This window comes from Crinia signifera, chromosome 7 (genome assembly GCF_055691185.1).
Source record: "Crinia signifera chromosome 7, ASM5569118v1, whole genome shotgun sequence".
Lineage (NCBI taxonomy): Eukaryota > Metazoa > Chordata > Amphibia > Anura > Myobatrachidae > Crinia > Crinia signifera.
Window position 1 is genome coordinate 81,301,615 of NC_139223.1, and position 26,374 is coordinate 81,327,988.

The window sequence follows — 26,374 nt, forward strand, 5'->3', positions numbered from 1 at the left end:
GAGGTTGATAAATAAAATGGAGGACCTGGGATTAGGGGCAAATATCTCCAGATGGGTAGGGAACTGGCTGTGTAATAGAGAACAAAGAGTGGTTGGGAACAGTGCAGTTTCAAATATGATACCAGTACTAAGTGGAGTGCCACAGGGTCGGTTCTAGGGCCCATTTTGTTTAACATTTTTATTAACAATATTGGGATAGGGTTACTCAGCAATGTATCCATCTTTGCGGACGATACAAAACTGAGCAGAGTTATTAAATCATTAGAAGATGTCACCATGCTTCAAAATGATCTTGACAAGCTAGATGAGTGGGCAAAAAAGATGAGGTTCAATAGGGACAAATGCAAGTTCTTGCACCTTGAGAGACATAACCAGTGTGCTAGTTATAAGCTAAGCGGGGATGAATTGGGTAATTCAGTACTCGAAAAGGATCTAGGAGTCCAAATAGACAACAAACTAGGGTGTAGTGCTCAATGTAATATAGCAACTAAAAAGGCCAATAAAACTCTAGCATGTATTAAAAGGGGCATGGAAACTAGGGATTCAAAAGTAATTATGCCTCTGTACAAATCACTGGTTAGACCGCACCTCGAATACGGAGTACAATTCTGGGCCCCACACTATAAAAAGGACATCATAGAATTTGAAAAAATCCAAAGAAGAGCAAACTAAGAGGAATGGAGACTTTAAGCTACGAGGAGAGATTAAGCAAGCGGGGACTATATATACTAGAGAAGAGACGTTTAAGGGGGGACATGCTCAACATGTACAAATATATCAGGGGCCAATATAAGGAACTGTCAAACACCCTTTTTTCTGCTAGACAGGAATCTAGGACAAGAGGGCACAAGTTTAGATTAGAAGAAAAAAGATTTTGTTCATCTAGAAGAAAAAATTTCTTTACAGTCAGAACGGAATGGAGACTTTAAGCTACGAGGAGAGATTAAGCAAGCGGGGACTATATATACTAGAGAAGAGACGTTTAAGGGGGGACATGCTCAACATGTACAAATATATCAGGGGCCAATATAAGGAACTGTCAAACACCCTTTTTTCTGCTAGACAGGAATCTAGGACAAGAGGGCACAAGTTTAGATTAGAAGAAAAAAGATTTTGTTCATCTAGAAGAAAAAATTTCTTTACAGTCAGAACAGTCAAACTTTGGAACTCTCTTCCTGAAGAAGTGGTGTCGGCAGACACTATAAATACGTTTAAAACAAGGTTGGATAAACATTTATTGGTTAAAAACATCCACGGGTATGAATAAGTTACAATCTATCTTTAAAATATCAGAACATACTATACAAGGGATTAGCTACTATAAACATAGGTTGAACTAGATGGACGCGAGTATTTATTCAGCCTCACCTACTATGTAACTGGCAATCGAAGCACTGGCACCAGACTGCCCCAGGAGGACCGGCTTTATCCCCCTAGGCCGTCCCTGATTGGTGCCCTGCAGACAAGTCCCAGCACTACTGGATGGCTACAATAAAATGGCGGCGCCCAGTGGGGGACAGGAAACTACCCTTGTCTACCCACCGGAGCACCGCAGCAGGAGAGGACGGAGCCAACCAGTGCTCACCCGGCCGGTACCAGAACGGGCAGAGAGCAGATCCCGCCACCGGACCGGGACAGGTAAGCGCCACTCCCGCCCGCCGGCCATGACAATAAGTCCTCAACCTATAAGGTTTATTTGGTACTCTTTACCTAAAAGGGCGCCCACGATTTTGATCGTGGGCATCGTTAGGGGTAAAAAATTGCGTCGGTCGCATCGGATGCGACCAAAAAATCGCATTCGATGCGACCGACGCGATGACCGCGATTTCCCATAGGGAACAATGTTAAATGTCCCAATTGACCCGATTTTCCTGTTCAATGTCCCAATTGACCCGATTTTCCATAGGGAACAATGTTAAATGGCCCACAGAGGCCAAATAGGCACCCTGAAGTGTGAAATGGCCCCCCCAATTGTTAACGCCACCCCACGATCAACGTCAACCCGAAGCGTGGCGAGTGCAGCGAGCCCACGTGGGGCAGCGGTACGCGTCCTACGACCTTTTCATACCCCCACTATCCACGTCGGTGCGGAGTTGAGAATAGAAAGTGTGGCGAGCGCAGCGAGCCACCGAGCCCGAAGCGTGGCGAGGGGGCGCGGACAGCTGTGAAGCCCGTGAGGGGACGCGTATACCTGTGAAGGTGTCTGCGTCCGCTCGCCACGCTTCGGGCTCGCCACACTTTCTATTCTCAACTCCACGCCGACGTGGATAGTGGGGGTATGAAAAGGTCGTAGGACGCGTACCGCCGCCCCACGCGGGCTCGCTGCGCTCGCCACGCTTCGGGTTGACGTTGATCGTGGGGTGGCGTTAACAATTGGGGGGGCCATTTCACTCTTCAGGGTGCCTATTTGGCCTCTGTGGGCCATTTAACATTGTTCCCTATGGAAAATCGGGTCAATTGGGACATTGAACAGGAAAATCGGGTCAATTGGGACATTTAACATTGTTCCCTATGGGAAATCGCGGGCATCGCGTCGGTCGCATCGCATGCAATTTTTTAGTACACGCGATGCCCGCGATGGGCGCCCTTCTAGGTAAAGAGTACCGTTTTTTTTTTTTACTTTGTCATTTGTTAGTAATGTGTATTTTTGCAGCCCAAGCTGTATTCTGACAATATGAGTGCAGGTTGAGTATTCCTTATCCAAAATGCTCGGGACCACAAACATTTTGGATAAGGGATTATTGCGGACATCTGAATATTTTTCTTTCATACTCACCTTGTCCCCTGGCAGTGCCCCGACAGTCCCCCTACATCCATGGTATCCTCTGGCATCACCGGCGCACCCACGTAACGCATCCTTGGGACTGGGGATGCCACTGAAGAGGAGTTTGATGGCCGCTGTAGACGAGGGATGAGGTAAGTATATAAAAAAAGTGTGTGTCTGTGGGGGGGGGGGAATCCCCCCCCCCCCCTGAAATATTCAGAAAATTTACGATTTACGGAATATTTCGGATATGGGATATCCAGAGGAGGGATACCCAACCTGTATCCTGTACAGGGATGGCATTTTGATGTCCCCTCTTAGCAGCACCCCCCTTATTGATGCTGCTAATCCTGTAATTTAGTGGAATGTTCCTTTTCTTCCCACTCTCCCGAGCCTCTTCATCTCCTTCTTAGGCCGTTTCAGCACTGTTCTATCAGTAAGTTTTAGTAACTATTGTCTTGTTATCTTTACACTGTACTGTATCTGTAAATCTATTTGCACTTTGGAAGGTACTTCTGGCACATTTTGCAGCCTTTCAAAAAAATAAAAAATAAAAATAATAATAATAATAATACTAATAATAGCATTTTAGAACTTCACATCTGCAAATATATGTATTTATTATGCATTTAGTACAGTGAAGGGTATTTAAGAGCATTTAAAGCACATATTAATATTAATTAATTCATATTAATACATTTATTTTTTAGCAGTACTCACATTAGAAAATGTATGGAGAAGGAGTCCTTCAAATTTCTTCTCATTATACAATGGCACGTAAATAATTAAAAGGCCTTATGTCACTGGCAATGCAGTAAGATGGATGATATTGCTAGTGGGGAGCATACCTCCCTTACATTATAAGTAAGATACTCTGTCACTGCCCTCACTCTCCCTTTTTGAGGCAGACATCAGAAAGTGTGTATGCTTACACTTGACAATGCCGGTCACTGCTGCTGAAGAACTCGCTGGACAATTGTCCAGTGTGTACCCAGCTTAAATCTCCAGTTTAACTCTGCCCCACCTACAATATTACATGGTATTATTAAGGTGCAAAGTTACTTGTTCCTACGTACTTTAACATGTGGTATTGATTTAAAAATATGAGCAAAATGCATTCTAATTTTATGATTTGCTTTGGTCCCTTTCTCTTTAATATCTTTTTAAATTATTTTATTTTATGAGGAGAGCTCCCGCACCAGCTTTGGTAGATAATTTATGGACTGTCCTTACTCCACTGTTTTTATTAATTTGGGATTAGTACCCTTTGTTAGTTTAGGTTCATGGAGGTGCTACCCTTGACTTTTAGTAAGATCCTAAACCACACAAGAAAAGAAAGTATAGTAGGCTGCACTGGGCATCCTTTCTGATATTAGATAAAATATAACCTTTTGTAACCTTTAATGAATTTTTGCAGATAAAAAGGTGAACGTTTTTTTTTAAATATAGAGCGACAGATGTGATAAAGATAAGAAGATTAGAATAAGTGTTGTTTAAAATAATGTCGGACCTCTATTTGCAGGGATATGATGTCCCTGTGTGTTTTTGTATATTGCTGTCAGAGAAATCAATAAATTTATGATGTGCACCACTCCTCTCCGTGTGTCTGTTATTATTATATTACCAATGTATCTTTAAGGAGTTTTACAATTTTACATTAGCATACACACCATACAATATTTTGATTGGTTATACAATTTGTTGCAGATATTGTTAATTAATTTAATATAGAGCTCTGCAGTATGTAGCTTTTGGGTGTGTATAATGAATTTCCACAAAAATGAGTGTAGCACTTTATACAAATGTATAGTTTTTTGGGGAGTTGTACAATTTCACATTAGCATACACACCATACAATCTTTTGATTGGTTATACAATTTCCTTCAATACATGGTTCTATCATACAACATACACATAATTTAATACAGTGACAGTGGCCCTATGATCTGACGGCCGTTTCACCTAAAAAGGCTTTCTCAAGGCAGATGATAAATTGTGTGTATATTGTATGATAGAACCATGTATTGAAGGAGAAATATCTTAAAACAAATCAGCGTGTCACAGGTCCCCACTGTTACTTGATAATCTGTGCAGGACGGGCAGAGGGAGAGTGTGAGCGGCGCTATAGCAGTGCTGAAAAGCCGGCTCACAGACTCTCCATGACACTGCCCACCTCCGCAGTCAAGAGGAGATAATCATAGCCAGCCACTGTACCTGCGACAGAAGGACTGGGCATAATCAAGTCCCAGTCGCAGTCACTAAGCACCCAAGGTGGCTGAGACTGTATGCTGTGAAGCCTGTGAGCTGCAGCTAACAGAAACCGGAGGACAGCAATAAGTAAATAAGTAAACAAATAAAAGCCGCTAATTCCCCCGGGGGGACTTGTATAAAGTGCTACACCCATTTTTGTGGAAATTCATTATAAACACACAAAAGCTACATACTGCAGAGCTCTATGTTAAATTAATTAACAATATCTGCAAGAAATTGTATAACCAATCAAAAGATTGTATGGTGTGTATGCTAATGTGAAATTGTACAACTCCACAAATAACGATACATTTGTAAACTCCTTAACCCCTTCATGACAGAGCCAGTTTGTGCCTTCATGACAGAGCCCTTTTTTTCAAATCTGACATGTCTCACTTAAGTGGGGATAACTTTTTTTTGCTTTTACTTATCCCAGTGATTTTGAGATTGTTTTCTCGTGACACATTGTACTTCAAGTTAGTGGTAAATTTTCGTCGATACAGTCTGTGTTTTTTTGTGAAAAATACCAAAATATCGTGAAAAAATGGAAAATTTAGCAATTTGCAAAATGTTAAATTTTCTGCTTGTGAGACAAATAATCATACCACTCAAAATAGTTAATAACTAACATAGACCATATGTCTACTTTATGTTTCCATCATTATTTCAACTTCCTTTTAATTTTTTTGGACACTAGGAGGCTTACAATATGAATAGCAAATTCTCAAATTTTCATGAAAATTTCAAACACTGATTTTTTTAGGGACCAGTTCAGTTCTGATGTGACTTTGAGGGACTTGTATGTGAGACACCCCCATAAATGATGCCATTTCAAAAACTGCACCCCTCACAGTATTCAAAACAGCATTTTGGAAGTTTGTTAACCCTTTAGGTGTTTCACAGGAATTAAAACAAAGTGTAGGTGAAATTTCAAAATTTCTTTTTTTTTGCAGAGTTTCAATTTTAATACATTTTTCTAACGAATACAGTAGATTTTACTAGAGAAATGTGACTAAAAATTGATTCCCCCAATTCTTTTGTTTTCATAAATATCCTATATGTGGCCCTAGTGTGCACGTTGACCAAACCACAGGCTTCATAATAGAAGGAGCACCTACTTGATTTTGGAGCCTCCTTTTTATGAGATTTTTTTTTAGGCACCATGTAGGTTTCTAGGCACCATAAGTGCTAAAAGTTAGGAACCTCCCCCACAAGTCACCCCATTTTGCAATCTACACCCCTCAGGGAATTCATCTAGGGGTATAGTGTACATTTCAAACCCCCAGGGGTTTCACCAATTTTGGTATAACTGGGATGTGAAAATGGAAAATTACATTTTTTTACACAAACATGCAGTTCTGGCTCAAAATTTTTCATTTTCACAAGGAATGAAGGAGACAAAGCACCCCAAAATCTGTGCCCCAATTTCTCCCGAGTACGGCAATGCCTCACATGTGACCAAAAAATACCAGTTGGGTGCATGGCAGGACTCAGAAGGGAAGGAGTGATTTTTGGATTTTGCAGCAAAGATTTTGGTGGAATGAATGGTGGGTGCTATGTTGCATTAGCAAGACTCCCAAAGCACCAATACAGTGGAACCCCCCCACAAGTCACCCCATTTTGCAAAGTACACCCCTCAGGGAATTCATCTAGGGGTATAGTGTACATTTCAAACCCCCAGGGGTTTCACCAATTTTGGTACAACTGGGATGTGAAAATGGAAACTTACATTTTTTTACACAAACATGCAGTTCTGGCTCAAAATTTTTCATTTTCACAAGGAATGAAGGAGACAAAGCACCCCAAAATCTGTGCCCCAATTTCTCCCGAGTACGGCAATGCCTCACATGTGACCAAAAAATACCAGTTGGGTGCATGGCAGGACTCAGAAGGGAAGGAGTGATTTTTGGATTTTGCAGCAAAGATTTTGGTGGAATGAATGGTGGGTGCTATGTTGCATAAGCAAGACTCCCAAAGCACCAATACAGTTGAACCCCCCCACAAGTCACCGCATTTTGCAAAGTACACCCCTCAGGGAATTCATCTAGGGGTATAGTGTACATTTCAAACCCCCAGGGGTTTCACCAATTTTGGTACAACTGGGATGTGAAAATGGAAAATTACATTTTTTTACACAAACATGCAGTTCTGGCTCAAAATTTTTCATTTTCACAAGGAATGAAGGAGACAAAGCACCCCAAAATCTGTGCCCCAATTTCTCCCGAGTACGGCAATGCCTCACATGTGACCAAAAAATACCAGTTGGGTGCATGGCAGGACTCAGAAGGGAAGGAGTGATTTTTGGATTTTGCAGCAAAGATTTTGGTGGAATGAATGGTGGGTGCTATGTTGCATTAGCAAGACTCCCAAAGCACCAATACAGTGGAACCCCCCCACAAGTCACCCCATTTTGCAAAGTACACCCCTCAGGGAATTCATCTAGGGGTATAGTGTACATTTCAAACCCCCAGGGGTTTCACCAATTTTGGTACAACTGGGATGTGAAAATGGAAAATTACATTTTTTTACACAAACATGCAGTTCTGGCTCAAAATTTTTCATTTTCACAAGGAATGAAGGAGACAAAGCACCCCAAAATCTGTGCCCCAATTTCTCCCGAGTACGGCAATGCCTCACATGTGACCAAAAAATACCAGTTGGGTGCATGGCAGGACTCAGAAGGGAAGGAGTGATTTTTGGATTTTGCAGCAAAGATTTTGGTGGAATGAATGGTGGGTGCTATGTTGCATTAGCAAGACTCCCAAAGCACCAATACAGTGGAACCCCCCCACAAGTCACCCCATTTTGCAAAGTACACCCCTCAGGGAATTCATCTAGGGGTATAGTGTACATTTCAAACCCCCAGGGGTTTCACCAATTTTGGTACAACTGGGATGTGAAAATGGAAAATTACATTTTTTTACACAAACATGCAGTTCTGGCTCAAAATTTTTCATTTTCACAAGGAATGAAGGAGACAAAGCACCCCAAAATCTGTGCCCCAATTTCTCCCGAGTACGGCAATGCCTCACATGTGACCAAAAAATACCAGTTGGGTGCATGGCAGGACTTAGAAGGGAAGGAGTGATTTTTGGATTTTGCAGCTCAGATTCTGGTGGAATTTTGGTGGGTGCTATGTGGCATTAGCAAGACCCCCAAAGCACCAATACAGTGGAACCCCCCCACAAGTGACCCCATTTTGCAAACTACACCCCTCAGGGAATTCATCTAGAGGTATAGTGTACATTTCAAACCCCCAGGGGTTTCATCAATTTTGGTACAACTGGGCAGTGAAAATGAAAAAAATACATTTTTTTACACAAAAATGTACTTCTGGCTCAAAATTTTTCATTTTCACAAGGAATGAAGGAGACAAAGCACCCCAAAATATGTGCCCCCATTTCTCCAGAGTACGGCAATGCCTCACATGTGACCAAAAAATACCAGTTGGGTGCATGGCAGGACTCAGTAGGGAAGGAGTGATTTTTGGATTTTGCAGCACAGATTTTGGTGGAATGAATGGTGGGTGCTATGTTGCATTACCAATACAGTGGAACCCCCCACAAGTGACCCCATTTTGCAAACTACACCCCTCAGGGAATTCATCTAGGGGTATAGTGTACATTTCAAACCCCCAGGGGTTTCATCAATTTTGGTACAACTGGGCAGTGAAAATGAAAAAAATACATTTTTTTACACAAAAATGTACTTCTGGCTCAAAATTTTTCATTTTCACAAGGAATGAAGGAGACAAAGCACCCCAAAATCTGTGCCCCCATTTCTCCAGAGTACGGCAATGCCTCACATGTGACCAAAAAATACCAGTTGGGTGCATGGCAGGACTCAGAAGGGAAGGAGTGATTTTTGGATTTTGCAGCACAGATTTTGGTGGAATGAATGGTGGGTGCTATGTTGCATTACCAATACAGTGGAACCCCCCCACAAGTGACCCCATTTTGCAAACTACACCCCTCAGGGAATTCATCTAGGGGTATAGTGTACATTTCAAACCCCCAGGGGTTTCATCAATTTTGGTACAACTGGGCAGTGAAAATGAAAAAAATACATTTTTTTACACAAAAATGTACTTCTGGCTCAAAATTTTTCATTTTCACAAGGAATGAAGGAGACAAAGCACCCCAAAATCTGTGCCCCAATTTCTCCAGAGTACGGCAATGCCTCACATGTGACCAAAAAATACCAGTTGGGTGCATGGCAGGACTCAGAAGGGAAGGAGTGATTTTTGGTTTTTGCAGCTCAGATTCTGGTGGAATGAATGGTGGGTGCTATGTGGCATTAGCAAGACCCCCGAAGCACGGTGAAATGATGAACCTAATAATCCATAGATGTGTGGTATATTTTGAAACACTCCTTTATACATAGGCCGGGTTTGTCGGGGCAAGTTTCACAGTGGAAAATAGTTTCCTTTCTTATTCCCTTTTTATAGCAAACTTTGCACCTTTTTTGTGTCCTGCCCTTTCTTGCAGTGGAGGGGATTTCGTTGGGAAAATGCTGCCCTGGTACAATACGGGGGCCAGTACTAGAAGTACTGGGGCCCTCTGCCTGCTGATTCCCAAATGTTAGGCTCTTTATGACTTCCTCTTGAAAGTGCATAAATGTCCCCCTCTGGCCGGTAGAACGGAATAGCACGTAAGCGTTATACAGTGCCATCTGGATGATATACACGGCCAGCTTCTTGTACCAGATATTTGTTTTCCGCAGGGCACTGTACGGCTTCAGTACCTGATCTGAAAGATCCACTCCGCCCATGTACTTATTGTAATCTAGGATACAATTTGGTTTTGAGGTGTGGGTACTGGTACCTCGTACAGGGATGGAGGTGGTACTGTCTCCATGAATTGTTGTCAGTATAAGGACATCCCTCTTGTCCTTATATTTGACCAACAACATATTTTCGGTGCATATTCCCCTGCTTTCACCCCTTCTCATTACTTGGGCAATGTGCGTTTTGGGGAGGCCTCTTTGGTTCTTGCGCACAGTACCGCAAGCTGCTGTACCTCTTGAACCAAGGGCCTTAAACAGGGGGATGCTGGTGTAAAAGTTATCCACATAGAGGTGATAACCCTTATCCAGGAAGGGGTGCATTAAATCCCAGACAATTTTTCCACTAACACCTACGAGGGAGGGGGGGCATTCTGGTGGTTCAATTCTTGAATCCTTCCCTTCATATACCCTAAACTTGTGGGTGTACCCTGTGGTGCTTTCACACAGCTTATACATTTTTATGCCATACCTTGCCCTCTTACTGGGAAGGTACTGGCGGAATTTAACCCTTCCTTTAAAATGTATAAGGGACTCGTCGATACTAATACATTTATCAGGGATGTATAGCTCTGCAAATTTGGCACTGAAATGATCAATGACCGGCCTGACTTTGAATAGCCTGTCAAAGGTGGGATCATCTCTGGGTGGGCACTGTGCATTATCGGTGTAATGTATAAATTTATGGATTGCCTCAAAACGAGCCCGGGGCATGGCCATACGGTGAAATGGGGTGCTGTACAGAACATCTGTACTCCAATATTGCCTAATTTGTGGCTTTATTACTATGCCCATATGTAACACCAGACCCCAAAACGTCATCATCTCTACTGCATCTACAGGGGTCCACCTAGCAAATGATGACGTGGGGTTTTGAGCAATAAACTGCTGGGCATATAAATTAGTTTGGTCCACCATTAAATTTATAAAATCATCAGAGAAAAATAATTTGAAAAAGTCAATTTCTCTGAGACCTGTTGAATCAAATTGGATTCCTGGGATGGCCAAAAACTCAGGAACCTGGGGCTCAAAATTGTCTGGTGGTGGGGTCCATACGAGATCAATTATTGGGGGGGGGGTCTCAGCTGCTCTACGGGGGCGTCTTTGAGGGGGTCCCTCATCATCAGAGGAGGAAGAGGAGCTTAAGACAAATCCTTCAAATTCCCCGCTTGCCTCACTGGCTGTGTCAGAGTCAGAGGCAAGCATGGCATATGCCTCCTCCACCGAATACATTCTCCTGGATGACTGGGACGACATTTGGGATGACATTTGGGATGCCATTTATATTTTTGTGTTACTGGTAGTGAAATGTTTCAACACGTGTATAGTGTAGGGGGGGGTACAAACTTTATTTCAACCCGGGGGGTATGTAGTGTGTAGTGTGTATGTAGTGCAGAAAAAAAAAAATACAAAAAAAAAAAAATTGAAGGGTTCAAAAAAAAAAATGGAAGGGGTTAAAAAAAAAAATGGAAGGGGTTAAAAAAAAAAAAATGGAAGGGGTTAAAAAAAAAAAAATGGAAGGGGTTAAAAAAAAAAAAAGGTCCTGCGCCAAAAATTGAGCAGTAACGTCCGTCACTGAACAGCGCTCAAAGGCAACAGGAATTTGATCCAAAAAAAAAAAAAAAATAGATCAACCCTGTGCCGAAAAAGCTGATCAGTGATGTACGTCACTGATCAGCGCACAGTGGCCACAGGACACACACAAAATCACAGTGTGTGTAAAAAAAAAAATGTAAAAAAGACCCCACAGCACTCACAAAAAATAAAAAAAGGTGATCAGTGATGCGACACTGATTACCAGTGAGGGGCAGCAGGTGCACAACCTTTGGTGGTACTGACAGGTATATATATAAAAAAAAAAACCTCTGTACCCCCAAAAAGTTGCTGATCACCTCAGATATAGTGATCAGCACAAAAGGCGGGGGCAGCAGACACAAAATTTAGCACTCTCTATCACTCTCTGTCACTATCTCTCTCTATCTCTCTATCTCTCACTATCTATCACTCTATGACACTGCAGCAGCAGCACTGACAGGTATATCTATATATAAAAAAAAACCTGCGCCCCCAAAAAGTTGCTGATCAGTTAATTTATACTGATCAGCACAAAAGGGGGGGCAGCAGTCAGTTATATAAAAAATATATAGCACAATCTGTCACTATCTCTCTATCTCTCTCTCTCTATCTCTCTCTATCTCTCTCTATCTATCTATAGCTCTATCACACTGCAGCAGCACAAAATATAGCACTAGGCCTCTCTATCTCTCTCTATCTCTCTCTATCTCTTTCAGTTATATAAAAAATATATAGCACAATCTGTCACTATCTCTCTATCTCTCTCTCTCTATCTCTCTCTATCTCTCTCTATCTCTCTATCTATAGCTATCTATAGCTCTATCACACTGCAGCAGCACAAAATATAGCACTAGGCCTCTCTATCTCTCTCTATCTCTCTCTATCTCTCTCTAACTCTCTCTCTATCTAATAAATCGCAGCAGCACAAGATGTCACAGGATGTCACAAGATGTCACAAGCATAAGCAATATCAATGATCAGGTAAGTATTTTGGATGGGTTCTGGTCAGTATAGGCGGCAGCTGGGCACGGTGACCGCACTGCACGCTATTCCAGACCGGAATGGCGTCTGCAGTGCAGTCACCGTTAGTTTAAACCCCCCTCCATGGCTGTGATTGGTCCGTCGGTCCGACGAACCAATCACGGCCTTTGGGGGCGGGAGGGGTGAGGTGGGGTGACACCAGTGTCACCCTTACACCCCGCGGTGATTGGTGCTGTACTTTACAGCACCAATCACCTCCGATCCCGTGTCACCGGCGAACGTTATTCGCCGGTGACACAGAAAACGCTGTGAATGGCTGTTCACAATGAACAGCCAATCACAGCGATCGCCGACGGGGGGGCGGCATCGCCGCCCCCCCTGGGCATGCACGGACATGTCTGCTGTCAGGGACAGCAGACATCGTCCCTCTGTCACTGCGTCTCTAGACGCAGTGACAGTTTTAAGCCATGACGTATATATACGTCAACGGTCGGGAAGTACTTCCCGGCCATGACGTATATATACGTCAAATGTCGTGAAGGGGTTAAAGATACATTGGTAACATAATAATAACAGACACACAGAGAAGAGTAGTGCACATCATAAATTTATTGATTTCTCTGACAGCAATGTACAAAAACACACAGGGACATCATATCCCTGCAAATAGAGGATTTAATTAGACAGTGGTCCGACATTATTTTAAACAACACTTATTCTAATCTTCTTATCTTTATCACATCTGTCTATATTTAAAAAAACAAAAACTTTCACCTGTTTAGCTGCAAAAATTCATTAAAGGTTATATTTTATCTAATATCAGAAAGGACCCCCAGTGCACTCTACTATACTTTCTTTTCTTGTGTGGTTATTTTTTTCTTATATTTATTTAATACATCGTAATTTCCTGGGTGAATGGTAATTCTCCTATGTAGAACTTATTCATCATACAGTGGGTGAGATTTAATAGGATGAGAGATTCAGAAAGTGAGAGATTTGGCGAGAAATCTCCAGTTTTTTTAAAGCGGCAATCATTTACATGGCAAAACCAGTTTGATTTTGCAATGTAAATGATTGCCGCTTTAAAAAACTGGAGATTTCTCACCAAATCTCTCACTTTCTGAATCTCTCATCCTATTAAATCTCACCCAGTATCTTTAGACTCTTGCATAAAATTGAGTGTCAGTGTGTGTGTGTGTGTGTGTGTGTGTATGTGTAACTTCCCTGGGGTAGAGACTGACAGTACAGTAAGTTATCAAATATTTCTCAGTCTATACAGTAACACACTAACATGTAGATTCTTTATAAATATCTAGTAATACATAAGTATATATAATTCTCAGTATTACATCAAAATCTTATATTCTGCAGCTACAATTAAATAATTATTAAATGAGGCCCCTAGTTGGGAAGACTATATACACTAACGACTGCATCTTGAGTGACCAGTCAGTAAAAATTATAAAATTTGCTGATGACACCACCATCATCGTCCTAATCAAGCTAATCAAGGAGGCAGATGAGTCTGCATACAGACGGGAAGTGGACAGACTTTCACAGTGGTGCGGCAGAAACAACCTGGACCTAAACCCCATCAAAACAGTCGAGATGATAGTAGACTTCAGGAGAAAACCAAATGTCAAGGTCCCACTGGTAATTTCCAACAGAGTGGTGTCATGGGTAGAGACCTTCATATTCCTTGGGACAAAAATCTCTCACAACCTCAGATGGGAGCCCAACATAACTTCCATTGTCAAAAAGGCCCAACAGCGGCTGGTTTTCCTGAGGCAACTGAAAAAATTCAACATTCCGCAGGAGCTGCTGCAGCTCTTTTACACTGCTATTGTGGAGTCCATTCTATGCTCCTCTATTACAATCTGGTACTGAGGGGCCAATGAATCTGACAAATGAAGCCTGCAAAGAGTGGTGAGGACAGCAGAGAGGATTATCCCTGTAAGGGAACAATACTTAAGTAGGGTCAAGAAGCGAGCTGGGAAGATAGTTGCGGACAAACACCACCTTGGCCATAACTTGTTTGATATTCTCCCATCAGGTAGATGCTTCAGGTCCATCCCTGCCAAGTCGTCAAGAACCACAAAAAGCTTCTTCCCGACAGCTATTCTGCTATTGAACATTGTACTCTAAGATACTGCTAATCTAACCTTGCAAATCATAACATGTGAATTGTCATTTGTATGCGCAACTGATGCAATATATGTATGTCCTGTTATCCCTCCTGTACCATGCTTGAAGCTGCACTGTATCCACAAAAAATTCCTAGTATACGAGAGTATACATGGCCAATAAAGTGATTCTGATTCTGATGCAGTCAAGCTCAGAAATGAGCTCATGGATTTGGTGTTTTGCAGAGTTCTGGAATTTTGACACATTATTCCATACACCTAAAGGGAATAACAATACTGGAAAAAAAACAGTCTTACGTGTACATAGGGAATGGTCATGGAGAGCATGATGATCATGACTTGGCAGAAAACAGAGAAGCTGCCTATGTAAAGGTGGGTACATACTAGATGATAATATGAATGATTTTGCTGATTCTGACAGCTCAGAAAGAACAAAAAATCTTCATATGATCTAGTGTGTACGCACTATGTTGCTCTACATGCAAGACGATGGAGGACACTGTAAAGAAGGGGCATGCTAAGGAATACAGCATGTCCCCCTCTCTATCGCTGCGGCAATAGCAAATGTGTATGCACTTGCTGATGCCGGCTCTCTCGCTAGGTACAGACATCGCATATTGGGCCATATTCTAGTTCACTCTTTCTGACAAAATCCTTCTTAGATGGACAAAACCATGTGCACTGCAGGTGGGGCAGATGTTACTTGTGCAGAGAGAATTTGTCCGAAAGAGTGAACTAGAATAAGGCCCATTATCAGTGGCGTAGATTGTGTAAGGCAGCCCCCGCCACCGCTTGGGGGAGCAGGGGCTGCGTGGGCACCTGCTCCCACCCGGCGCAATGAGCGAGCTGCTGGTCTGACCTCTGACAGATACATTATGATAATATGTGCTGCTGTCGCGCCGCCTGCCGCAGTTGCACAGGCGAATCGGCTGCGGCATGGATGCAGCCATGACAGTCTGACAGACTCACTGTCAGACTGTCACATTGCTTCTTGATGGGTGGGTGGCTGTCCAATGGGAGGTTAGGGCTGCGGTTGCCTTCAAATGAGAGGGCGGGGGCGTGGCCTGGTACGGAGTGACAGGGTAAGCAGCAGTGACTGCTGGTTACTCTACTTCATTCTCCAATGCGTGCATGTGACGTCATCACATCAGACATCACACGCTGGGGACAGAGGAGCCTGGAAGCCGAGCAGTGAGCAGGTATAGTTCCAGAATAATACAGATAGAATAAAGGTGCCTGTGTGTGTTTATGATGGGAGGGGGTGCCTGTGTGTGTGTGTGTGTGTGTGTATGTATGGTGGGGGGGGGTAGCCTGTGTGTGTGTATGATGGGAAAGGGGTGCCTGTGTGTGTGTGTGTGTGTGTGTGTGTGTGTGTGTGTGTGTGGTGGTAGAGGGTGCATATGTGTGTATTGTATAAATGTGTGGTTGTTGCTTTATCCTCAACAGTTGGGTTCACTATGTTTGGCCTGTGGGTGGGGTGTTAGTGTTCAGTAGAGCCTTGGAGGGACTGGGTAATTATAGTAACCCTCTCCCCCAACCCTCCTATTTCACCCTACCTAATGCCAAACCCTAACACCCCCCTCAGTGTCTAACCCTGACTTATCCCCCTCACAGCCTAACCCTCGCCACTTAGTGCCTAACCCCCTTTTTTACCACCTAACTCCCCCTTTATAGCACCTAACCCTCCCTACTTGCAGCCTAACCCTCGCGTCACACGCAGGGGCGAGTGAGACATGCTGGAGAGGAGCCGGGAAGCCAGCAGAGAGGGAGCAGTGAGCACAGCCCGCCCACCGTCACTCACTTCTTGTTGTTATACCATATATTAGAGCGAGCTGGGTTTGTGCTCTGTTGTGCCTGACTGGCCCTGTTTATTTATATATATATATATATATATAGGGGTTCGGGAAGCGGCACTCACGCGGACTTGCAATAATGACACTACACAATGTAGGTAGATTGACGTTTCGGATGTTATTCCTTTTTCAAAATCAAAGACCAACAATATACAGAAAGAGTGCTTACCTAAATACCAGTACACATATTCGCTCCACCTCGTCGCGTCCGCCCACGGCCCGCCCGGCATCCCAGGCACTTCCGGGATTCCGTCAGTCGTTCCGGTGACGTCACTGCGTCAGCACGTTGCTGTCTGGTCACCACTGTGCGCTGGTTGCCTAGCAGCCGCTAACAACAAGACGCTGAGGGAACAAAAAACATATACAAAGAGTAAATAAATGACATAGAGAAAATAAATACAATAATATGAACTGCACAAAAACCACGTGAAACAATAATCCAAGTAGAATGAGGTAGAGATAGAACTGGCATATTTTAAAGAAACATATTGTAAGACAATTGCTCATTAAGACCTCTGGGGCTCATGGTTCCAAGTTTGTGAATCCAAAAGGATTCCAGTTGGAGAAGTCTCTTTGAGCGATCTCCCCCTCTCTTGTTCGCTGGTACGTGGTCAATAATAATGTATTTTAAATTGGCCAAGCTGTGTTTTGCCTCGAGGAAGTGCCTAGCAACAGGCTGATCATTTTCCTTCTTGGTCAAAGCAGATTTGATAGCGTGACGATGGATTGCAATTCGTTCTCTGAAAGTTCGGATAGTCTTACCCACGTAGCATAAACCACACGGGTCAATGTATGAGATACACTACGTGGGTAGAGGTACAGGTCACCGGATGTTTAATCATGATCTTGTGTCCCAAATGAGGGTGGTGGAAGAATTTCGACTGTGTCATCCCACCACAAGTGGTACAACCCACACATCTATAGCATCCCCCAGCTTTAGATCTTGTGTTGGGGGGTAGTCTGGTAGAGATGTCGGTATTCACCACCCAATCCTGAATGTTGCGGCCGCGTTTGTAACACGGCATCAGGGTCACGTTCTTGAGCTTCTTCAGATCCCTATCCAATTGCACAACCGGCCAGAGTTTGCGGGAGGCATTAGAAATACATCTATCTGCAGTGTTGTAATCCCTTACCCACCCCAGTCTGTTGGCACACTTTTCATCATTGGGGGTTTTCTCTTCAGAAGATCTTCTCTTGGGATAGCATCAATTTTAGCTCTGGCTTTATCAAGAATGTTGTGTTGGTAACCTCTTAACTCAAATTTGGACATCATTTTGTCCAAGTCGGCAGCTACTTTATTGCCGTCGCTGGTGATACGTTTCACCCTCACCAGTTGTGAGAAGGGTAAGCCTCTCAACAAAGCTGGTGGGTGATGACTCTTGGCACTTAATAGTGTATTACGATCAGTCACTTTTGAGAAAATGGAGGTCACAATCTTGGATTCTTGGATGGCGATGTTTACATCCAAGTAATGGATCGATGATTGGCTCATCTCGAAGGTGAATTTAACGGGACAGTTCAATGAGTTGATGGACGACATGAGTGCCCTAAAGGCTTGTTCAGTACCACACCAAAAAAGCAAAATTTCGTCAATGAAGCGGGTGTAAAATTTCACAAAAGGGGCCACTTCATCGTTCAGGAAGAGATCTCTCTCAATGCTGTACATAAAGGTATTGGCGAACGAGGGTGCGACAGGAGATCCCATCGCACACCCCGTACGCTGCTGAAAAAATTCATTATTGAAAAGGAAAAAATTCCTTGTCAATGTTAACTCGAGGAGGCGAATGAATAGAGACACCGGAGGACCATTATAGAGAGCATCCTCATTGAGGAGTTGAGCTGTAGCCTGCAACCCCTCTTGGTGGGGTATGCTCGTGTAGAGGCTACTTATGTCCAAAGAGCATAGCCACATCTCTGGAATGGCATCTCCAAATTGTTCCAATTTGTTGAGGAGGTCTGTAGTGTCTTGAAGGTAAGTCGATAAACGTTGGACACAGGGCTGCAGAAAGTGGTCTAGGAATGTTGAGACCGGGCTGTACAGGGAGTCACGAGCCTAAATTATAGGCCGCCCAGGGGGCTTAGATGAATTTTTGTGGACCTTCGGCAAACAATACAACAGCGGAGTCTTGGGAAATTCAGTGGTCAGGTATTCCTTGGTTTTCAATGGAATTTCCTGATTGAGTACTGCTGTATTCAAGATTTTATCCAGCTCGCTTTTGTAATATGGGGTATGGTCCGTGGCAAGACGATCATACGTGTCAGGGTTGTTAATTTGGGAATACACCTCTTCTTTGTATGCCTCAAGGTCCCAGATTACGATCCCCCCACCTTTGTCGGCGGGAAGGATCATGATGTCCTCATATGATTTTAAATTTTTAAGTGCTTGCCATTCTGTCTTAGACAGGTTAGAGTAGGGCTGAAGGAGGGTCGCAGCTGTATTCACTTGTACATCCAAAACTTTAATGAAGCTTTGGATTGCTACATTGTTTGAGGGAGGATCGAAATGAGATTTGCGTTTGAATGAATCAAATGGAGTAGTGGTTTTAGACGTTAGAGATACCACCTCATGTTTGAAAAAGTCTTTCAATTTCAGATTTCTATGAAGTTTATTTAAATCTATCTTCCATCTGAAGTCATCAAATTTCTGAGTCGGTACAAAGGATAACCCTTTGTTTAATACCCCAATCTCAGCCTCTGTTAGGATCCTCTGCGACAAGTTGAAAATTAAGGTTTCTTGTTGCGACTCTTGGTTTTTAATCCTTCGCCCCTGCCCACCCCTGCATTGGGGTCGGTTGTTTTTCCTCTGCCTGCCCGAGTTCGCACCCCTGTTTGGGGGCGCTGCAAGTTTTTTGACGCCTGAGGCTCATTGCTGGATTCATTCTGGGATGTCACGGATTCACTGCTGGAATCAGTTCCTTTGTTCCAACGATGTTGTTGGTTTCTTTGTCTCCCATATCTCCTTGTTGCTTTGGTCGAGCCTGAAGACCACATGTAAACTCTCTGTTCAGCATAGTCTTTATTAACTTTATCAAACTTGCTGCGTTTGAATGTGACTAATTCTCTTTTGAATGTCACAATTTGTGCATCCAATTTCGTCAACCAATCATCCGATTTATCGTCAATTAAGACTTGTTTGAAGTCTTTCTCATAAGTTGCAATCTTCGATTGCATCAGTGTCATTTCCCATGCCGACTCTTCAATAACTAAAGTCATTAAATCGAAAGAGCAATTATTAAGCACTGCCACCCATTTTCTGCAAAAATCGCTATTATAGCGACCGATGGTGGGCATGTTTTTAATTCTAAACCCTCTGGGTATCTTTTTCTCTCTATAGTACTCAGAGAGCGTCACTCCGTGCATCAAAAATTCTACTTCTTTCTTTTTAAGCTTGAATAAGTTGTCAAAGATCTCCGAGGGAGTAGCAGGCTCCAAACTTTCAGTTAATCTCTCTGAAAACAGGACTGCAGATGATTCATCCTCAGAGAACCTCAGACGTTCTCCAATTGGAAATGCTGTGGGATTGATGCCATCATAGTCGGAGGCAGCTCCTCTTGCTTCCATCATCAGAGACCACACACTTCTGGATCACCGTCCCCGCAATGTAATTTGCAGTAATACACCCAGGTGAATTCAATAAAAAGTCAGCCGTTATGCTGGATGCCTCTTGGATAGAGAAAATAACGGCGGTTCAGACTTCAAGGTCCTGATCGGCAATTTCAAGCCGATATAATCACAGGTGCACGGCACGGGATGAGGGTCCGGCAGACTCTCCTCCAATAGATCCAATGCAATACGCTGGCACTCCGTGGGTGATTGTACAGAAGACAACTTGCCGGGGTAAACACCGGGGGTAGTAGATAGGGGTTCGGGAAGCGGCACTCACGCGGACTTGCAATAATGACACTACACAATGTAGGTAGATTGACGTTTCGGATGTTATTCCTTTTTCAAAATCAAAGACCAACAATATACAGAAAGAGTGCTTACCTAAATACCAGTACACATATTCGCTCCACCTCGTCGCGTCCGCCCACGGCCCGCCCGGCATCCCAGGCACTTCCGGGAATCCGTCAGTCGTTCCGGTGACGTCACTGCGTCAGCACGTTGCTGTCTGGTCACCACTGTGCGCTGGTTGCCTAGCAGCCGCTAACAACAAGACGCTGAGGGAACAAAAAACATATACAAAGAGTAAATAAATGACATAGAGAAAATAAATACAATAATATGAACTGCACAAAAACCACGTGAAACAATAATCCAAGTAGAATGAGGTAGAGATAGAACTGGCATATTTTAAAGAAACATATTGTAAGACAATTGCTCATTGGAGGAGAGTCTGCCGGACCCTCATCCCGTGCCGTGCACCTGTGATTATATCGGCTTGAAATTGCCGATCAGGACCTTGAAGTCTGAACCGCCGTTATTTTCTCTATCCAAGAGGCATCCAGCATAACGGCTGACTTTTTATTGAATTCACCTGGGTGTATTACTGCAAATTACATTGCGGGGACGGTGATCCAGAAGTGTGTGGTCTCTGATGATGGAAGCAAGAGGAGCTGCCTCCGACTATGATGGCATCAATTCCACAGCATTTCCAATTGGAGAACGTCTGAGGTTCTCTGAGGATGAATCATCTGCAGTCCTGTTTTCAGAGAGATTAACTGAAAGTTTGGAGCCTGCTACTCCCTCGGAGATCTTTGACAACTTATTCAAGCTTAAAAAGAAAGAAGTAGAATTTTTGATGCACGGAGTGACGCTCTCTGAGTACTATAGAGAGAAAAAGATACCCAGAGGGTTTAGAATTAAAAACATGCCCACCATCAGTCGCTATAATAGCGATTTTTGCAGAAAATGGGTGGCAGTGCTTAATAATTGCTCTTTCGATTTAATGACTTTAGTTATTGAAGAGTCGGCACGGGAAATGACACTGATGCAATCGAAGATTGCAACTTATGAGAAAGACTTCAAACAAGTCTTAATTGACGATAAATCGGATGATTGGTTGACGAAATTGGATGCACAAATTGTGACATTCAAAAGAGAATTAGTCACATTCAAACGCAGCAAGTTTGATAAAGTTAATAATGACTATGCTGAACAGAGAGTTTACATGTGGTCTTCAGGCTCGACCAGAGCAACAAGGAGATATGGGAGACAAAGAAACCAACAACATCGTTGGAACAAAGGAACTGATTCCAGCAGTGAATCCGTGACATCCCAGAATGAATCCAGCAATGAGCCTCAGGCGTCAAAAAACTTGCAGCGCCCCCAAACAGGGGTGCGAACTCGGGCAGGCAGAGGAAAAACAACTGACCCCAACGCAGGGGTGGGCAGGGGCGAAGGATTAAAAACCAAGAGTCGCAACAAGAAACCTTAATTTTCAACTTGTCGCAGAGGATCCTAACAGAGGCTGAGATTGGGGTATTAAACAAAGGGTTATCCTTTGTACCGACTCAGAAATTTGATGACTTCAGATGGAAGATAGATTTAAATAAACTTCATAGAAATCTGAAATTGAAAGACTTTTTCAAACATGAGGTGGTATCTCTAACGTCTAAAACCACTACTCCATTTGATTCATTCAAACGCAAATCTCATTTCGATCCTCCCTCAAACAATGTAGCAATCCAAAGCTTCATTAAAGTTTTGGATGTACAAGTGAATACAGCTGCGACCCTCCTTCAGCCCTACTCTAACCTGTCTAAGTCAGAATGGCAAGCACTTAAAAATTTAAAATCATATGAGGACATCATGATCCTTCCCGCCGACAAAGGTGGGGGGATCGTAATCTGGGACCTTGAGGCATACAAAGAAGAGGTGTATTCCCAAATTAACAACCCTGACACGTATGATCGTCTTGCCACGGACCCTACCCCATATTACAAAAGCGAGCTGGATAAAATCTTGAATACAGCAGTACTCAATCAGGAAATTCCATTGAAAACCAAGGAATACCTGACCACTGAATTTCCCAAGACTCCGCTGTTGTATTGTTTGCCGAAGGTCCACAAAAATTCATCTAAGCCCCCTGGGCGGCCTATAATTTCGGCTCGTGACTCCCTGTACAGCCCGCCTCAACATTCCTAGACCACTTTCTGCAGCCCTGTGTCCAACGTTTATCGACTTACCTTCAAGACACTACAGACCTCCTCAACAAATTGGAACAATTTGGAGATGCCATTCCAGAGATGTGGCTATGCTCTTTGGACATAAGTAGCCTCTACACAAGCATACCCCACCAAGAGGGGTTGCAGGCTACAGCTCAACTCCTCAATGAGGATGCTCTCTATAATGGTCCTCCGGTGTCTCTATTCATTCGCCTCCTCGAGTTAACATTGACAAGGAATTTTTTCCTTTTCAATAATGAATTTTTTCAGCAGCGTACGGGGTGTGCGATGGGATCTCCTGTCGCACCCTCGTTCGCCAATACCTTTATGTACAGCATTGAGAGAGATCTCTTCCTGAACGATGAAGTGGCCCCTTTTGTGAAATTTTACACCCGCTTCATTGACGATATTTTGCTTTTTTGGTGTGGTACTGAACAAGCCTTTAGGGCACTCATGTCGTCCATCAACTCATTGAACTGTCCCATTAAATTCACCTTCGAGATGAGCCAATCATCGATCCATTACTTGGATGTAAACATCGCCATCCAAGAATCCAAGATTGTGACCTCCATTTTCTCAAAAGTGACTGATCGTAATACACTATTAAGTGCCAAGAGTCATCACCCACCAGCTTTGTTGAGAGGCTTACCCTTCTCACAACTGGTGAGGGTGAAACGTATCAGCAGCGACGGCAATAAAGTAGCTGCCGACTTGGACAAAATGATGTCCAAATTTGAGTTAAGAGGTTACCAACACAACATTCTTGATAAAGCCAGAGCTAAAATTGATGCTATCCCAAGAGAAGATCTTCTGAAGAGAAAACCCCCCAATGATGAAAAGTGTGCCAACAGACTGGGGTGGGTAAGGGATTACAACACTGCGGATAGATGTATTTCTAATGCCTCCCGCGAACTCTGGCCGGTTGTGCAATTGGATAGGGATCTGAAGAAGCTCAAGAACGTGACCCTGATGCCGTGTTACAAACGCGGCCGCAACATTCAGGATTGGGTGGTGAATACCGACATCTCTACCAGACTACCCACCAACACAAGATCTAAAGCTGGGGGATGCTATAGATATGTGGGTTGTACCACTTGTGGTGGGATGACACAGTCGAAATTCTTCCACCACCCTCATTTGGGACACAAGATCATGATTAAACATCCGGTGACCTGTACCTCTACCCACGTAGTGTATCTCATACATTGCCCGTGTGGTTTATGCTACGTGGGTAAGACTATCCGAACTTTCAGAGAACGAATTGCAATCCATCGTCACGCTATCAAATCTGCTTTGACCAAGAAGGAAAATGATCAGCCTGTTGCTAGGCACTTCCTCGAGGCAAAACACAGCTTGGCCAATTTAAAATACATTATTATTGACCACGTACCAGCGAACAAGAGAGGGGGAGATCGCTCAAAGAGACTTCTCCAACTGGAATCCTTTTGGATTCACAAACTTGGAACCATGAGCCCCAGAGGTCTTAATGAGCAATTGTCTTACAATATGTTTCTTTAAAATATGCCAGTTCTATCTCTACCTCATTCTACTTGGATTATTGTTTCACGTGGTTTTTGTGCAGTTCATATTATTGTATTTATTTTCTCTATGTCATTTATTTACTCTTTGTATATGTTTTTTGTTCCCTCAGCATCTTGTTGTTAGCGGCTGCTAGGCAACCAGCGCACAGTGGTGACCAGACAGCAACGTGCTGACGCAGTGACGTCACCGGAACGACTGACGGAATCCCGGAAGTGCCTGGGATGCCGGGCGGGCCGAGGGCGGACGCGACGAGGTGGAGCGAATATGTGTACTGGTATTTAGGTAAGCACTCTTTCTGTATATTGTTGGTCTTTGATTTTGAAAAAGGAATAACATCCGAAACGTCAATTTACCTACATTGTGTAGTGTCATTATTGCAAGTCCGCGTGAGTGCCGCTTCCCGAACCCCTATCTACTACCCCCGGTGTGCACCCCGGCAAGTTGTATTCTGTACAATCACCCACGGAGTGCCAGCGTATTGCATTGTATATATATATATATATATATATATATATATATATATATAAACACAGATGGGTGACGGGAAGCTCCTAAGAGGGACACAGTCACCGACGCGGCACTCCAGGACTTGTGATGAAAACGAAGTTTAATGTGCAACAGTTTCGGGGAAACAACTCCCCTTCCTCAGGCAGACAGCAATACTGTATTGCTGCAGTATTGCTGTCTGCCTGAGGAAGGGGAGTTGTTTCCCCGAAACTGTTGCACATTAAACTTTGTTTTCATCACAAGTCCTGGAGTGCCGCGTCGGTGACTGTGTCCCTCTTAGGAGCTTCCCGTCACCCATCTGTGTTTGTATACTACTGCGGGGGCACCCAGGCCATTGACTACCTTACTGGGAGTGCCAGATCGTAAACAGTCTATATATATATATATATATATATATATATATATATATATATATATTGCGAAGTCCCAGCACCCACACAAAAGAATTGAGTTGCCGCGGTGCCGGTATAAGTAAAAATATACACGTCCAATCAATACCGCACCCGTCGTTCTTTCTCATACATCAATAAAGATCACCATGACCATGCCGTTAAGCGACATTTCGGGACTTCTTTATTGTCAGAATATTGTTGTTTGTCTAGCCTGAGGAAGGGACAATAAAGAAGTCCCGAAACTTAACGCTTAACGGCATGGTCATGGTGATCTTTATTGATGTATGAGAAAGACCGACGGGTGCGGTATTGATTGGACGTGTATATGTATGTATATATATATATATCTCATGCCAGGGGAGGGCGCCACAAACTTTTTGGCTGGTGGGAGCAAAATTTATAGTTACGCCACTGCCCATTATGTACCAAGCTTTAGACTTTTACATCTCTTGTTTTTGAGAACATTTCTTTCAAGCAATTTATTTATTTTACATCCAACTCTGCATAAGCTCATAGTGCCCAAATAAGTGTAATAATACAGTATAAGCTTATGGAGTGGTCAGTGTTGATTTAAGTATTTAGAACTATATAAAAAACTAGCAAGCCCGCTCCAAGCAAATATATCAAAAGCTAGTCTGCTACCTTGTGATTGACTTTGTGTTTGCATGTGTGAGAGGGAAAGAGATGTAGTTTCACTCGCTGCCAACAAATGGCAGTGTTTCGGAGACACACAAGGGACACTAGACATTTTAACCAATATAAAGTAAATACAGGTGTACTGTAGACAAATATACAACAAATAAAGTATAGACAAATATACAACATGGTAACATTGAGAAAATGTGCCTCTTCGTTACCCTTGATTCAATGGCAGGTTCACTTATTGAGTATTGCTTTGACAACAAACCAAACCAAAGGATCTGGTTAGTTGCGGCCAATCAATCAGTTGCCAAATCCAGTAATTACATTAGCACAAGTATTATTTTGTATAGTAGCCTATTGAACCTAATTTTATTCACTTTAGTTTGACTCATTACACTGTAGCTCTGCTTTAGTAATACATGTGGAACAGGGTATGGGTCATTGAGTCGACCAATAATATGTTGACATGCATTGGGTCGAACACTGAAGGATGTGGCTTAGGTCAACACATGAAATAGGTCAACATGGCTAAGGTCAACATGGTTGGAAAGTCAACACAAGCATTAGGTCGACAATGGATAGGTCAACAGTCAAAAGGTCAACATGGGTTTTTTACTTTTTTGTCCCAAATGCCGCCATGCTTCAGACATGGTGCCTCACTATGCTTGGCACACTATTCTATTCTCCCTTCATGCCCCAGAGGATGATAGGGTATGAAATATCGCCTGTCAGCACATGTCGACTCTAAAAAAGTGAAAAACCCATGTCAATCTTTTGACTGTCGACCTAGCCATTGTAGACCTAATACTTTTGTCTACCTTCCAACGATGTCGAC